Source organism: Trichechus manatus, unplaced genomic scaffold (assembly GCF_000243295.1).
Source record: "Trichechus manatus latirostris isolate Lorelei unplaced genomic scaffold, TriManLat1.0 scaffold00007, whole genome shotgun sequence".
NCBI classification, from domain to species: domain Eukaryota; kingdom Metazoa; phylum Chordata; class Mammalia; order Sirenia; family Trichechidae; genus Trichechus; species Trichechus manatus.
Window position 1 is genome coordinate 21,960,694 of NW_004443943.1, and position 5,048 is coordinate 21,965,741.

The 5,048-nt window shown below is 45.1% G+C and overlaps 1 protein-coding gene across 1 annotated transcript in view; it reads right to left on the reverse strand.

The window, feature by feature from the left end:
* Positions 1-5,048, reverse strand: part of PDLIM1 (PDZ and LIM domain 1) — a 48,034-nt gene that overhangs the window by 16,575 nt on the left and 26,411 nt on the right. The gene's annotated exons all lie outside the window — the stretch shown is intronic.

The window sequence follows — 5,048 nt, forward strand, 5'->3', positions numbered from 1 at the left end:
GTCACTGAACTGTGCGTGTAGAAATTTTTGAAATGGTGTAATCTTTGGCTATGTATATTTTCACCCAAAAAAAAAAAAAAGGTCGAGAAGGGAGAGGGTTGACATGTTGTGGGGCTGTTAACCAATGTCATAAAACAATATGTGTACTACTGTTTCATGAGAAACTGTTTGTTCTGTAAGCCTTCACCTGAAGTACAATTAAAAAAATAATTAAAATAAATAAAAAAAATGAACAGGGGAAAATGGAGAAATAGCTAAAAAAAAAAAGAAAGAAAGAAAAAATACACATGGCAAACAATGATGTAAAATAAGAAATCAATATAAGGTAGATGAAAGAAATAAAATCAAGTATATTCAAAAAAAAAAAAAAATGCGTCATTTCCTGGGTTATTAAATGAAGATCACAGAACATTCCACTCTGAGACAGCAAAAGGGGGTCATGTTCTCAGCTTTCCCCAGCACCAAAGCTGCAAAGAATCAGATCATAGTCCTCAGTTTTCACACTCGGCTCCTTGCTGGATTGCTCAGGTGGAGTTTCCTTCTTGAGTATGCACATGGAATGCTTGGAGGCCCTCTATACTCAGGTATCCCAAATGTCCCCACAGCCACCTTGAAGGGCATCATATCTCAAGCCAGTAAGGCCTTGCAGGTACCAGAATTTGGGGAAAGTAGCAGCATTAAGTTGCCACTTAGCCTTGATTACTATGATAAAATGCCAATGACCTTTGTTGTTGGGTGCCGTCAAGTCGATTCCAACTCATGGAGACCCCAAGTGACAAAGTAGAACTGCCCCCACAGGATCTTCTTGGCTATAATCTCTATGGAAGCAAATCAACAGGTCCATCTCCCACAGAGCCACTGGGTGGGTTCGAACCACCAGTCTTTCAGTTAGCAGCCAAGCGTTTAACCATTGTTAACAGCAGGGCTCCTTCAATGACCGTTACAAAAGTGTGTTTGTTCCTCTCGCCTACTAGCATTTAAGAAACTTTAAAGGCAATCATAACACCCTCTCAGTACTGGGCAGAGAGGACTGTATGCAGGGGGTGCCCAATAGCGTCTGTCTCTCTTTCTGGGGTGGAGAGGCTATATGCACAGTGTACCTGAGCCTTCGAGAGGGGTTCCCAACAGTCCTTTCCAAACATGTAACTAGTTTGGAACCTCTGGTACCTCAGCCTCTCCTAACTGGCATGTGAAGCAATTTATTTGCAATTTAATTTTCCTAGAAGCTGGGCAGATTCTTGTTAAAGGTGAATTGGGGAGAAATTGAAAAGAAAGTGACCTTCAGAGTTAATGTAAGAACTGAGGACACCAAGTGGGAAAGATCCTCAGAGATGAGACAAGTCTGGTCCACATAATGTTTTCAAACAAATCTGGCTTATCACTAACATTTAGAAGTCAAGAGATTTCAGATAAAAAGAGGCTTTCCAACTTCTGCTTTAATCAAAGGAATCATCCTAAATGGGAACATCTGACCTGCAGGCAGGTCCGGCTGGAGCACGGAGCAGCATCCCCACTCTGGATGGGGCATATGCTTCCCAGCCCCCTACAGCCCTCTCTGCTCCCTCGTTTGTGCTCAGAGCTCTGCTCTCATATCCTTATCCTGCCAGCCACCTTTGGGCATTTGATGTTGAAGCCCCTCATCTAGTCCAACCCGTTTCCACCCACAGAGATCTGGTCTCATCTCTTACTCTACATCCTCAAACCCAGTTCGTTTGCCATGGGCTGCTGCTAGTATTCCCACTGTTTCTGGATTCATCCTCAGCCAGTTTGGGATGGACAGAGGCTGGGCACCCCTGCTGGGAAGACCTGAGGAACCTTTTGATAAAGACTCAGAGGCAACTGCACCAAATGGTCTGCAACAGGAAGGGACCTGGGAACACAACAGAGGGTCGCTGATGGAGCAGTAGAAGGATGGGGTGCAGAACTCAAATTCTAGTAAGAAGACCAGACTTAATGGTCTGACTGAGACTGGAGGCGCCCCGGAAAGCATGGCCCCTGGACTCTCCATCAGCCCAGAACAAAAACAATTTCCGAGGCCAACTCTTCAGACAGGAATTGGACTGGACTGTGGGACATAAAGTGATACTCATGAAGAGTGTGTCTCTTAGTCAAGTAGACACAAGAGACCAAAGGGGCAGCTTCTGTCCAGAGGTGAGATGGGAAGGCAGAGAGAGTTAGGAGCTGGTTGAATGGTCATGGGGAATCAGGGGCGGAAAGGAGGAGTGTGCTGTCACAAAATGGGGTGAGCAATTAGGGTCTCATAAAAATGTATGTAAAAAAAAAATTTGTATGGGAGACTAACTTGAAATGTAAACTTCATTTAATTACAACAATTAAAAAAATTAAAAAAAAAAAAACAGGGGAGGACCTGCCTCCCAGCCCTGAGAAGATGCTTCCTCGGACACTCCACCCTTTCCATCTGCAGCCCTGCCACTGCCCTTGGTTCAGCTGCCTCTGCTGCCTCTGCCTCTGCCCACAGCTCAGAAACTGTTCCTGTGAGAGGAACATATCCTTATGGAAGTCTCCACCTTTTACACTTTCTGGTCCATGGTGGGGGGGTGGGGGGGAGCAAACCCTGCTTCACCGAAAATGTGCATCATAAAGTACTTCTCCCTCACTTCAATCAGTGAACACAAGCAGAAGCTACACTTGCTCCTCTCAAACACTCCCCAACTATAAACACTGGGGAATTTCTCCTGCCAAGGAAGGGTATGGTCAATCACAAGATGATGATGACCACAGAAATCAGGACGATATTAACAATAGGTCTCAGAGATTAATCAGTTTGTGCCACACATAATGCTGGACATTGTCCATGTTTTTTTCTTATTTTTACATGACTCTACAAGCTAGGTAGTGTTACTTCATTTTTATACAAAAAAAAAAAAAAAAAACCAAACCCACTACTGGCCAGTTGATTCCACTCATAGCAGCCCTAGAGGATACAGCAGAACTGCCCCATACAGTTTTGAAGGCTGTAATCTTTTTGAAAGCAGACTGCCACATCTTTCTCCCACAGAGCAGCTGGTGGGTTCAAACCACCAACCTTTCAGTTAGCAGCCAAGCACTTTAACCACTGAGCCACCAGGGCATCATTTTTATAGAGGAGGGAAACGAATGTAGACACTATCGTATTTTTACACAAATAATGCACGTTACATGGGGTTTTTTTGCCAATCACATCCCCCTGGTATTTTCGTAAGTGCACTATGCTATTTTTTTTTAACATGTTGCTGTAAAAAAAATTAGCGTAGCACGCTTACGAATTGGGGATGGCACCGTTTGCAAAAAATATATAACACATGTTATTTATGTAAAAATACGGTACTCACTGAAGCAGACCTTTTCCTCCCTGGGGTAGCGGCTCTACCTTCTTTCACCAGCCTGGGCGAACCTGGTCCAGGTGTGAGAAACCTCTCCCAGGGCTGGCCTGGAGGAGTACTCCTGGGCCGACTTACGGGCTGCCATTTGTCTCCACCCCGCTGGCTGCCGTCTTTGACTCCAAGGCGTGGTTGAAGTTGGAGATGTTTTCAGAAGAGTAGAGGCCAGCTGGGTTGTTGTACTGGTTGGTGATGACCCTGGGGGTACTGCTGGAGGCAGGTGAGGCAGTAAAGGGCATGGCGCTTCGGTTGTGGGCACTTCCTATGTGCAGGACCTCCTGCAGGAAAGGACCAGAGGAGAAGTCAAGGAAGGCTTTCAATGTGCCCCCCTTGATGGGCAGTGCAGGCTGAGGGCCAGGGAGCAAGGTATCCCAGCTGAGCTACGTACGGCCCAGGTTCTACACTAAACTTTAACTGAGGGGCTCTGAATACCCACTGAGACTAACAGGCCAGGGATGTGAAGTGTCCTAAGATGGGCAAGCGTGCAAGTTCACACCCTAGCTCTGCCCAGTAAAGCCTGATCTCCCGCTGGGCACCCCTGAGCAGGATACCCCTTGATGTCTTGGGCTGTCAGGATCTAAGTCAGAGTTGAAACTTCCCTTCAGGGCACATTCCAGAGGGATTATGGTACCAGGAGGAGAGGAACATGCAAAGTCCCTTCAGTCAGTTCAGAGCAGGAGATGATAAAAGGGGGAGATAAATTCCCCAGAACTGAACAGGGTTAGACAAGCAAGATAAAAGGGTCCTGGTACCACAGGCTGAAGCAGCTGCTAAACAGGTAGAGACAGGCTCCATCCCCTGGCAGAAGGGGTTAAAGGGAATTAAGGGCCCGCCCGTTGTTTGTCATGGGAGAAAGACAAGGCTAATCAGATAGAAGGTTAGCAGATACCTGTTACAGGGGCAGTGCCCAGAAGAGCAGCATAAAAGGACTTTGAGTTCCTGGTATTCTCTTTCCTCTTTTTCTGTAATTTGAGAAGGCACACCCCACCCCCACCCTGGATCTGTTAGGAGTCTGATGAATAATTTCTACAGCAACAACATCTCACAGCTTCTTTACAAACACCAAAAAAAAAAAAACTTTTTAAACTAATCTTTCTTTTTTAAAAACCGCAGGCTTTTGGAGACTGAATTAGGAAGGTTCTTTCTACAGGAGTATTTCTGGATCAGTTCATGGCTTCCAGACAGAAAGCACGCTCTGTGCAGCCTGCTAAACTCAACCAGTAACTTGCTGCCACCAAGTCAATTCTGACTCATAGTGACCCATGTGTGTTAGAGGAGAACTGTGCTCCAAAGGATTTTCAATGGCTGATTTTTTGGAAGTAGACTGCCAGGCCTTTCTTCCAAGGTGCTTCTGGGTAGACTCAAACCTCCAACCTTTTGGTTAGCAGCCAATAAAGTTAACCATTTGTACCACCTAGGAAATCCATTGCTAAGCTCAACGTGCATGCTTTTTCTGGGTCCCTGAGAAAATCTTCCTGAACGCTTGTCTCTTTCTTAAACACCCAGGCCCAGAACAACTGCACCAAAAAGAGTTCCTGTCCTCTGTTGCTCTTTTTTTTTTTTTTTTTCTTTTAATCTTCAAGTCTTACTTTGACAATAGAAAACATTATGTGTAAAAACTAACAACTTAATTCATTATATACCTAATTTAAAATAAAAGACAATATG